We start from the raw sequence: 12,065 nt of genomic DNA, 5'->3' as shown, positions 1-12,065 counted from the left end.
TGTTGGACAATATTTTTGTAGGTTTTTTTGGCAGATTGCAGACAGTGTCTTTCCTTTTCTGTCCTTTTTAGTTAGTCGGGCCCCATCGTTTGCTCAGCCTATTTTCCTGCCTTTGTTTGTATTTTCATCTTGTTTCACCGTCAATACATGTGAAGGGGCTGTCTTTCCTTTGGGGTATGCTCTGGGGCAGTTAGTTTTCCCTTTTCTTACTTTAGGCTTATTTAGTTCTCCGGTTGTGACGAGGCGTCCAGGACCATCGTAGGCACGCTCCACGACTGCTGCTAGTTGTGCGGTAAAGATCAGGGATCTGCAATCTGCATAGTTACCAACTTCTCTTGTTTTCTGAGACTTAGCTTGTTGTCTTTTTTTCATCCTCAGTTTCCCATTCATATCAGTGAATGCTGTGTTTAATGGCTGCAAGTGTCTGACAGTTCCCAGGGAGAGGGAATGAACGTCTGCAGTATGCAGGGCCACCATCAGGGCATTACAGCCCTTACTGGTGTATGGGGCCCCGTTACTGGGCGCTAGGACCCCCCCCGATATTTGGTTCAGGCAGTAGGTGCGCTTTAATTCACATCGCCCCGGGCCCAGCCGTCAAAATGAAATGGGCAGGCACTGTAGCTTTAAGCTACGGCCCTCCCCAGTGCATGATGGGTCCAGCCAGCCTCTCGTGACGTCACTCGTCACACGCTGCTCTGCTCCGCTTCCTCATTCCAGAGCAAGCAGCGTGTCACATGGATGGGAGCACTGGTGGATGGGAGGCAGTAGGGCTCGGCGGACGGACACAAGACTCCAGGAGAGAAGAGGCGGCGGCGTGCAGACCGGACGTGGAGTCGGCTGGCAAGCGAACAGGGTGAGTAGTCAGGGCAGGTGGGGGGGCCCAGGAGTGGGGGGAGGCGCCCGCACTGCAGCATTGCCACAGCACAGGGCCCCAAGGCAGGCAGGGGGGGCCCAGGCGTGGGGGGCGCCCAAACTGCAGCATTGCCACAGCACAGGGCCCCAGGGCAGGCAGGGGGGCCCCAGGCGTGGGGGGGGTGCCCGCACTGCAGCACTGCCACAGCACAGGGCCCCAGGGCAAGCAGGGGGGGCCCAGACGTGGGGGTGCCCACATTGTAGCACTACCACAGCACAGAGCCCCAGGGCAGGCAAGGGGGGCCCAGATGAGGGGGGTGCCCGCACTGCAGCACTGCCACAGCACAGGGCCCCAGGGCAGGCAGGGGGGGCCCAGATGTGGGGGGGTGCCCACACTGCAGCACTGCCACAGCACAGGGCCCCAGGGCAGGCGGGGGGGCCGCATTTCAACAGAGCAGGATACAGTGTAAAAGATAAAATTTAAAAAAATAATTGTAAAAATATATTTTAAAAAATCTATATTCCATCATTAACCCCATTTGCACGTTAATGACCGGGCCAATTTTTACAATTCTGACCACTGTCCCTTTATGAGGTAATAACTCTAGAACACTTCCATGGATCCCGGTGATTCTGACATTGTTTTCTCGTGACATATTGTACTTCATGTTAGTGGTAAAATTTCATTGATATAACTTGCGTTTATTTGTGGAAAAAATGGAAATTTGGTGAAAATTTCGCAATTTTCCATCTTTGAATTTTCATGCCCTTACATTACAGAAATATGTCACACAAAATACTTGATAACTAACATTTCCCACTTGTTTACTTTACATCAGCACAATTTTGGAACCAAAATTTTTTTTTGTTAGAAAGTTATAAGGGTTAAAAGTTGACCAGCGATTTCTCATTTTTACAACACCATTTTATTTTAGGGACCACATCACATTTGAAGCCACTTTGAGGGGTCTATGCGATAGATAATACCCAAAAGTGACACCATTCTAAAAACTACACTCCTTAAGGTGCTCAAAACCACATTCAAGAAGCTTATTACAGGAATTTTTTGAATGTTTAAAAAAAAAATGAACATTTAGCTTTTTCACAAAAAAATTACTTCAGTTTCAATTTTTTTTATTTTACCAAGGGTAACAGGAGAAAATGGACTGCAAAAGTTATTGTGCAATGGGAGCGGTGGGCCAGTGGCAGAAGACGGTGGATGGCGGCGGGACGCAGACGGCAGGCAGGGTAAGGTAAGTAGTCTGTCTTTGTCTTGTCTGTCTCTCTCTCGCTCTCTCTCCGTGGTGGCCATGCTAATGATGGGGTGAGCCAGGGGGCTGATGATGGGGTGATCCAGGGCCAGGGGCTGATGATGGGGTGATCCAGGGCCAGGGGCTGATGATGGGGGAGCCAGGGGGCCCGGCTGATGATGGGGTGAGCCAGGGGGCTTATGATGGGGGAGCCAGGGGTCCCGGCTGATGATGGGGTGAGCCAGGGCCAGGGGCTGATGATGGGGTGAGCCAGGACCAGGGGCTGATGATGGGTGAGCCAGGGGGCCCGGCTGATGATGGGGTGAGCCAGGGGGCTGATGATGGGGGAGCCAGGGAGCCCAAATGATGATGGGGTGGGCCAGGGGCTGATGATGGGTGAGCCAGGGCCCAGTGGGACAAATCTCCAGTGTCCATGATTAGTAGGCACATTGTTGACTGTCTCCACAGCCTCCACCTGCAGCTCAGCCCGTAGTTCTATCCTTTTAGTCAGCACAGACTGTACTGCACAGTACCAGCATGCTGCTGACTGTCTCCACCTGCAGCTCAGCCGTTGTCCTATCCTTTTAGTCAGCACAGACTGTGCTGCACAGTACCAGCATGCTGCTGACTGTGTTGGGGTTAGGGATGGAGTTAAAATTGGTGGTTTTCACTGTTTAGGCACATCAGGTGGTCTCCAAAAGCAACATGGCGTCCGATCTCAATTCCAGCCAATTCTGCCTTGAAAAAGTCAAATGGTGCTCTTTCCCTTCTGAGCTCTGCCATGCGCCCAAACAGTGGTTTACCCCCACATATAGGGTATCAGCGTACTCAGGAAAAATTGTACAACAACTGTTAGGGTCCAATTTCTCATGTTACACTTGGGAAAATAAAAAATTGGGGGTGAAAAGATCATTTTTGTGAAGAAAAAAAAAAGATTTTTTTATTTTATGGCTCTACATTATAAACTTCTGTCAAGCACTTGGAGGTTCAAAGTGCTCACCACACATCTGTATAAGTTCTTTAAGGGGTCTACTTTACCGTAGCATTTACTGACTGTGGGAACATGCCCTAAAGAGTTTTGGAATTATTACTGTATAAAAGTTAGTAAACTAAATAAATGGGGTGATCAGCCCTTTACTGTTGACTCCTATTATTTATTTTTGTTTTTTTACATAATCACTTTTTACGTTTTGAGATGTATTTATATTGTATAATTTATCGTTTTTTAATAAATACCATTAAAGATGATTTTTCTGTAGTTTGTAATCAGTGATTATATGTAGTAATATACTCTTTCCATTTATTTGGTGGGCAGGCTGAGTAGGCAGCGGTGGGCAGGCTGAGACGACCATTAGATTCTTCTTGACTGGGTGGTGAGCGCGGCGGCAACACTGGCTGTGTGAGTAAATAACAAGTCCATGTATTTGTTTGTCCACCATTTTAGTATGTGATTGTACTTATATATACATTGCTATTGGGGAGTCGAAGGGGGAGGGCGAAGGAATGATTGTATAACTATTCCTTCCCCCTCCCCCTTCGACTCCCCAATAGCAATGTATATATAAGCTTTTGGTCTAAACAAAAGCTGATGGCTATGTATGTAATATGGTGTTAATGTGTGATTGGTGAGGGCGTGGTGCAGAAGTGAAGTTTTATCAAGAAAGGGCGGAGGGATTTTGGAAGGTTTGCGTGGTGGATGAGGAGCTAGGGTGGAGGCGGAACTGGGGGTGGAGCCTGGGCGGAGTCTCAAGGGGGGCCCATACATTTTGCCAGTATGGGGCCCCGAAATTCCTAGTGGCAACCATGGCAGTATGGATGAAGCAGCCATAAGGTAAAACCCTGACGGGATGACAACTGTGAGGCTAGAAAGCCTGCGCAATGGACATTGCATAACCTGTGTGAGTTCAGGGACAACAGAGGGAAGCTCTGTCATGGACGCTATGCCGTGTATATGAACATTATGTTGCTGCTGTGGGTTTATGATGCCTGAATAAACCGCATGGATTGTTATGGTTTTATGGAAAACCCATGCCGGACGTGATTATTGTGGCTGCTAAGCGAGTATCCCCTACTTGAATGACAGTGCTACCTTACAATATATAGAGATATAAAATTGAATATGTGTGTGTGTGTGTCACCAACCAATCACGAAGCATCTTTCATTTCACCAGAGCTGTTTAAAAGAAGCTGAGCTGTGATTGGTTGCTATGAGCAACAGTTTTCCCAACTCGACAACACCTCATGGTGGGAGAAATCTAGCATCCCCGGAAACATAAGCTCCCAGTCATTGTCTGCCCCAAAGAAAGGAGCAGAGAGCACATGACAGAAATTAATCCCCCCCCCTCCCTGCCCATATATCCATCACACATCCTCTATCCCATAGGTACATCTTCCCTCTTCAAGGGATCTCCGGTATGGAAGTTAGGGCAAATCCCTCAGTGCTCTGATTCTGACCCCAGACCTCTCTTAAAGGGATCATTGGTATGGAAGTTAGGGCAAATCCATCCAGCGCTTTGGTTCTGACCCCAGACCTCTCTTAAAGAGATCCCCGATATGGAAGTTAGGACCGTTCCACTCAGCGCTGTGGTTCTGACACCAGGGTCTCTTAAAGGGATCATTGGTATTTAAGTTAGGGCAATTCCACTAAGCACTCTGGGTCTGACCCCAGGCCTCTCTTAAAGGGATCCCTGGTACGGAAGTGAGGGCAAATCCACTCTGCGCTTTGGTACTGACCCCAGGCCTCTCTTATAGGGATCTCCGGTATGGAAGTTAGGGTAAATCCCTCAGTGCTCTGATTTTCATCACCCCAGGCTTCTATTAAAGGGATCATTGGTATGGAAGTCAGGGCAAATCCAGTCAGCGCTCTGGTTCTGACGCCAGGCCTCTCTTAAAGGTATCTCCCGTATGAAAGTTAGGACTGTTCTACTCAGCACTCTGGTTCTGACCCCAGGCTGACGGGATGATGTGGGATATTAGTAGTCCGGTGGCTCTGGCTGATGGGACGCGGTTGGATAGTATAGTGAATGTGACTATGCGGAGTAGGTGGGGCTATACACTCAGCTTTATATATAGATATATAGTTTCTTATGGAACAAATTCATGGACTTTTAGTGCGCTGCTTGACAAAATGATGAATCCAGGTTATGATAAAAGATTTAACTATTTATTTCCCAACGCGTTTCGAAGTGTACAGCACTTCTTCCTCAGGGGATGACATATATGAACAGTTAGATCTGTCTCAGTTTAAATAATTCATGATTTTGTTTTGGGCACATATATAGATATTATGCTTATACACAAATATACCGTATTACTTAGCTATGAATCCTCAATCAAAAAAGCGGGGAGATAGGGGCCTGTATTTACCCTAATGCACCCTATTACCTCTGCCTACCTGGCTGCGGAGGTTGGCACCCTACTGTGAAACGATGTTGTGCCCCCACTCAACGTCGGCAGCCCTAAATGCCCTATTAAAGCATCTTGCATATGGCATCTTATTCAACACACAATGGTAGGTCACCAATATGCATAGGGTGTAGACAGTAAACAGTTTTGTGAGGCTTTATATTATGGTTAAGGGGGCTACTAAGCGTATGGGCCATTAAGCAGTGTTGGTGCCATCACACAGTGTGGAGGCTAATGTGGGGGCCATCATACAGTGTGGGGACATCACACAGTTTGGGGACATTATCCTGTCTATATGGGAGCTGTGGAGGACTCATACTTTGTATAGGTGAGCTGTGGGAACATCATACTGTGTAGATGGGAGCTGTGGGTCCATTATATTGTGTATATAGCGCTGTGGAGGCATTATACTGTGTATAGGGGAGCTATAGGGATCATACTGTGTATAGGAATCATTGGGGACATCATACTTTGTAAAAGGGAGCTGTGAGCTCATTATACTGTGTATAGAGAGCTGTGGATGTGTAACACAGTGGAACGGGGTGGTAGTTATGGGCGAGTCCACTAAGTCACAGTCAGTGAGCACCCCGGGCCCTTGCCTATAGAAAGTCAGATAAAGTCCCAGCCATGTGGCACAGTTAGTTACCTCCAGCATGTTACACCCGGTCCCCGTCCTGGCGCTGCGCCCAGGTCTGCTGCTGTTACACCTGGCCCCCGTCCTGGTGCTACACCCAGGTCTGCCGCTGTTACACCTGGCCCCTGTCCTGGCGCTGCACCCAGGTCTGCCGCTGTTACACCTGGCCCCTGTCCTGGCGCTGCGTCCAGGCCTGCCGCTGCGCTCCGTTCTGGGCACTCACCTCGAGCCTCTCATGCTGCTGCTCAGCGTTCTGTCCTCCCTCCTGCCTCCTCCTCCTGGCGTCCTGTGAGGAGATCTGTAGCTAAGGCTATTAGTGCACGCCCGCCCGCTCTCTTGCCTTCCTAATGGGGCGGCGTGCATTATTCAAAAAATACAATTAACAAATGGCAGCTCACTGGCTGCTATTTCTGGCCTCTCCTCCATAGGGAGAACGCTGGAGCAACGAGTATCTATCATTGCTACATCAGGTTCTCATGCTAAACTGTCTGCGCTGCATCTGCAGTCTCTGTGCATTGTCTAATGCTCTCTGATTCCACAGCATATCAGTATCCTGTGTTACCTGGTTATATCAGCAACTATCTGGGCCTAAGCCATCCCGTTCCTCCTACAGCCATCCGAGTCCAAGGACTGTGTGAAGGTCACTGGAACCGACTCCTTACCACCTACCCGGATCCAGGACCCAGTGCATTACGGACTCTGCTGTAACTTTTGTTATTCCTTTTGGTCCCGCTGGGACAGCTGCCACGGGTTCGGGGTCTAACTGGAGGTAGCTCCTGTGTCCTCCGGGTATTCCATTCTGGCCCTGCCTGAGGGGCTTTACTACGGGTGCCCAGGGCTCACTAGTCACGCCCCCTTCGGAGCCCCCGGACCGTGGTCCCGAGGTTCCACTTAAAAAATAAAAACGAATGTGAACTTCACCATCTCTGCCTCCGCTTCCATTCGTTACACAGCACGATTGTTCACCTTATTGGAACAGCATCCTCAGGATGCACCACACGGCACGCTTCAGTTTCAACAGTAAAAAACTTTTAATAAAGACGAGATGAATGAGGTAAAACTTCCTGCACTTTCCCAATCAAAATATGCAGCATGGTCGGCTCTCATCTAGTCTCTAAGAATCAACAGTCTTTCGGTGGGCACTTCCAAAATTCCAGTGCCCGTTCCCACTGCCCCGCAGTCATTGGCAGTAATTTATTCTCCTCCAGGGGTATACCCTGCTCCCAACAGTGGAGCACGTCCTGCCTCAGGCAAGCCTGCCCAGGTTCTGCTCCAGAAGCAGGAAATTGCTGCTTTTTCAGCCTGCTAGGCCAACCTCCTTTCTTTGCTTAACCCTTTCTGTTACTAACCTTAGCACATGCAATAGACAGTATACACAGTACACACCGACACAGCACATTACATTAATAAAACAGTAATACATAACATTAGCATACAGGTAAACCCTCAGGATACCGCACAGCGCACACATGTATATAGGAGAGAGGTGGCAAATGAGGGTCCCCGCCACCTTCTTACAGATGCATTACATTGTGTATAGGGAAGTTGTGGGGACATCATACTGTAGAGAGGATAGCTGTGTGCAAATTATATTGTGTATAGGAGAAATGTGGACTCCTATACAGTGTATAGAGAGCTGTGGGGGCATTATATTGCATATAGGGGAACTATGGGGACATCATACTGTGTAGAGGGCAGCTATGGGGACATTAAACTGTGTAAAGGAGAGCTGTGGGGACATCAAACTGTGTAGAGGGGAGATGTACAAGGGGGAAATCAGGAAACATTATTTAATGTTAACCCTAGAATGCTGCTTACTTTTTTGCTATTATCTGCAAAATTACTTAAGTTCGAATTTTGAAACTCCAGGTATTCCTCAAGTATGTCGTTGTTGGTAATATCCAGTTGTTCATATAATTTTTTTTCATAGCCATTTCGGTGTAACAATGCTTTTTTGGTGAAAACCACATCTGTACAGATTGGGGGCCTTTTATAGTTTTAAGTGCATTAAGGGTATTGTGACTGTTAAAATGGAACACAGGGCATTATTACTTTCTAGGGAGAACAATGTGGGCATGTTTGCTAGGGCAGTGGTCCCCAACCTTTTTTGCACCAGGGACCGGTTTCAAGCAAGACCATTCTTCCATGGCCCGGCAGGGCGGGGATGGAGGTGTGGCAGGGGCGGGGCTTTGGTCATAAGGGGGCGGGGCTATGGACACGGTTGTAGTGTAGCAGTGCATACTTATAATTAAATAACATTTATAATGTGACTCAACTCACCATAGGTTTTGAATAAGTGCTCCATCACCCCCTTCTCCCCATCATTGCCTTCACCCCATCATTGCCTTCACCCCATCACTGCTGTCTCCCCATCATTGCCTTCACCCCATCACTCCTCTCTCCCCATCATTGCCTTCACCCCATCACTCCCTTCTCCCCATCATTGCCTTCACCCCATCACTGCCATCTCTCCATCATTGCCTTCTCCCCATCACTGCCGTCTCTCCATCACTCCCCTCATGGTCTTCTCCTCATGTCCCCATCTCCTCCAGGGCCAGGCTACACAAACACAGACCAACACACACACACACACACATGTACACACACAGACAGACATACATACACACACACACCACCTCTCTCCTCTCACCTGCCCGCCGCCCGCGCTTCCTCGCTCTGACACAGCAGCGGCGCGCTCCTCTCTGTGTCAGTCAGAGACATAAAGCGCGGGCGGCGGGCAGGAAGCTGGACGCAGTGGATGGGTCCTTGCAGCTCCGCTCCTGCTATTCCCTCTTGCAGGCAGCGGAGCTGCTTGGATCGCTCCATGGCCGCCGCTAAGAACTGCTGCGCGCCGCCCCAGCCCCCGCTACGCCACTGACCTCCCCTGGCTCCCCTTGTGTCCGCGGACCGGCAAGGGCACTGCAGCGGCCCGGTGCTAGGCCGCGGACCGGCGGTTGGGGACCCCTGTGCTAGGGCACTTGCACAGGTTTTAATATATTCTATGGGGTCAGTTTTATCATCTAGAGCAGGGGTCCCCAACCGCCGGTCCGCGGCCCAGCACCGGGCCGCTGCAGTGCCCTTGCCGGTCCGCGGACACAAGGGGAGCCAGGGGCGGTCAGTGGCGTAGCGGTGGCTGGGGCGGCGCGCAGCAGTTCTTAGCGGCGGCCAGGGAGCGATCCAAGCAGCTCCGCTGCCTGCAAGAGGGAATAGCAGGAGCGGAGCTGCAAGGACCCGTCCACTGCGTCCAGCTTCCTGCCCGCCGCCCGCGCTTCCTGTCTCTGACTGACACAGAGAGGAGCGCGGCCGCTGCTGTGTCAGAGCGAGGAAGCGCGGGCGGCGGGCAGGTGAGAGGAGAGAGGTGGTGTGTGTGTGTATGTATAATGTGTGTGTGTATGTATGTCTGTCTGTGTGTGCACGTGTGTGTGTGTGTGTGTGTGTATGTGTGTTGGTCTGTGTTTGTGTAGCCTGGCCCTGGAGGAGATGGGGACATGAGGAGAAGACCATGAGGGGAGTGATGGAGAGACGGCAGTGATGGGGTGAAGGAAATGATGGAGAGATGGCAGTGATGGGGTGAAGGCAATGATGGGGAGAAGGGAGTGATGGGGTGAAGGCAATGATGGGGAGAAGGGAGTGATGGGGTGAAGGCAATGATGGAGAGACGGCAGTGATGGGGTGAAGGCAATGATGGGGAGAAGGGGGTGATGGAGCACTTATTCAAAACCTATGGTGAGTTGAGTCACATTATAAATGTTATTTAATTATAAGTATGCACTGCTACACTACAACCGTGTCCATAGCCCCGCCCCCTTGTGACCAAAGCCCCGCCCCTGCCACACCTCCATCCCCGCCCTGCCGGGCCATGGAAGAATGGTCTTGCTTGAAACCGGTCCCTGGTGCAAAAAAGGTTGGGGACCACTAATCTAGAGGGCACAAAGAGGGCATTATACTTTGTAAAGGAAACAGTGGTAGGAATAATTACAGTCATATGTTAAAGTTTGGGCACCCCTATTAATGTTAACCTTTTTTCTTTATAACAATTTTGGTTTTTGCAACAGCTATTTCAGTTCCATATATCTAATAACTGATGGACTCCGTTATATTTCTGGATTCAAATGAGGTTTTTTGCAGAAAATGTGCAATCTGCTTTAAACAAAATTTGACCGGTGCAAAAGTATGGGCACCCTTATCATTTTCTTGATTTGAACACGCCTAACTACTTTTTACTGACTTCCTGAAGCACTAAATTGGTTTTGTAACCTCATTGAGCTTTGAACTTCATAGCCAGGTGTATCAAATCATGAGAAAAGGTATTTAAAGTGGCCACTTGCAAGAAGTTCTCCTATTTGATTCTCCTGTGAAGAGTGGCATCATGGGCTCCTCAAAACAACTCTCAAATGATCTGAAAACAAAGATTATTCAACATAGCTTTTCAGGGGAAGGATACAAAAAGTTGTCTCAGAGATTTAACCTGTCAGTTTCCACTGTGAGGAACATAGTAAGGAAATGGAAGAACACAGGTACAGTTCTTGTTAAGCCCAGAAGTGGCAGGCCAAGAAAAATATCAGAAAGGCAGAGAAGAAGAATGGTGAGAACAGTCACGGACAATCCACAGACCACCTCCAAAGACCTGCAGCATCATCTTGCTGCAGATGGTGTCACTGTGCATCGGTCAACAATACAGCGCACTTTGCACAAGGAGAAGCTGTATGGGAGAGTGATGCGAAAGAAGCTGCTTCTGCAAGCACGCCACAAACAGAGTCGCCTGAGGTATGCAAAAGCACATTTGGACAAGCCAGTTACATTTTGGAAGAAGGTCCTGTGGACTGATGAAACAAAGATTGAGTTGTTTGGTCATACAAAATGGCATTATGCATGGAGGCTAAAAAACACAGCATTCCAAGAAAAACACTTGCTACCCACAGTAAAATTTGGTGGAGGTTCCATCATGCTTTGGGGCTGTGTGGCCAATGCCGGCACCGGAAATCTTGTTAAAGTTGAAGTTCGCATGGATTCAACTCAGTATCAGCAGATTCTTGACAATAATGTGCAAGAATCAGAGACAAAGTTGAAGTTACGCAGGGGATGGATATTTCAGCAAGACAATGATCCAAAACACCGCTCCAAATCTACTCAGGCATTCATGCAGAGGAACAATTACAATGTTCTGGAATGGCCATCCCAGTCCCCAGACCTGAATATCATTGAACATCTGTGGGATGATTTGAAGCGGGCTGTCCATGCTCGGCGACCATCAAACTTAACTGAACAGGAATTGTTTTGTAAACAGGAATGGTCACAAATACCTTCATCCAGGATCCAGGAACTCATTAATAGCTACAGGAAGCGACTAGAGGCTGTTATTTTTGCAAAAGGAGGATCTACGAAATATTAATGTCACTTTTATGTTGAGGTGCCCATACTTTTGCACCAGTCAAATTTTGTTTAAATGCAGATTGCACATTTTCTGTTAGTACAATAAACCTCATTTGAATCCAGAAATATAACTGAGTCCATCAGTTATTAGATATATGAAACTGAAATAGCTGTTGCAAAAACCAAAATTGTTATAAAGAAAAAAGGTTAACATTAATAGGGGTGCCCAAACTTTAACATATGACTGTATGTAGGGCATAGCTCCAAACTTTCTCAGATTCAGTTGGACTGTCCCTATTCGAGGGCTCAGTCCCACGTCCCAGCACATCAGAGCTTTTGTCCCGGCTTCTACACTCACCTCTCTTCTCTCCGTCTTCATTGCTCCATAGCTCCTCCTTGGGGTGGGTGCGGCTGTTCTCGTGTATCCATGTTTGTAAGCTGTTGGCCTATCTAGGAGCCACAGTCCTCCAGTTATGAAGCAGCACTGATTGTAAATTAATTTCTCCTGTTGTGCAAATGGAACAGACAACAGGTAGAAATGATAGGCAATT

The 12,065-nt window shown here is 48.6% G+C and overlaps 1 long non-coding RNA gene across 1 annotated transcript; it reads left to right on the top strand.

Moving 5' to 3' along the window:
- The first annotated feature begins 719 nt into the window (after nt 1-719).
- LOC141100467 (uncharacterized) lies at nt 720-7,064 on the top strand. The gene is made up of 4 exons (XR_012234700.1): nt 720-853; nt 2,000-2,105; nt 3,418-3,501; nt 6,683-7,064. It is a non-coding gene; the product is annotated as an uncharacterized lncRNA (long non-coding RNA).
- Nucleotides 7,065-12,065: the final 5,001 nt, after the last annotated feature.

Source organism: Dendrobates tinctorius, unplaced genomic scaffold (genome assembly GCF_039654945.1).
Source record: "Dendrobates tinctorius isolate UK_male_01 unplaced genomic scaffold, ASM3965494v1 ptg000104l, whole genome shotgun sequence".
NCBI classification, from domain to species: domain Eukaryota; kingdom Metazoa; phylum Chordata; class Amphibia; order Anura; family Dendrobatidae; genus Dendrobates; species Dendrobates tinctorius.
The sequence above is the reverse complement of the archived record's forward strand: the minus strand, read 5'-3'. Positions and strand labels throughout refer to the sequence as shown.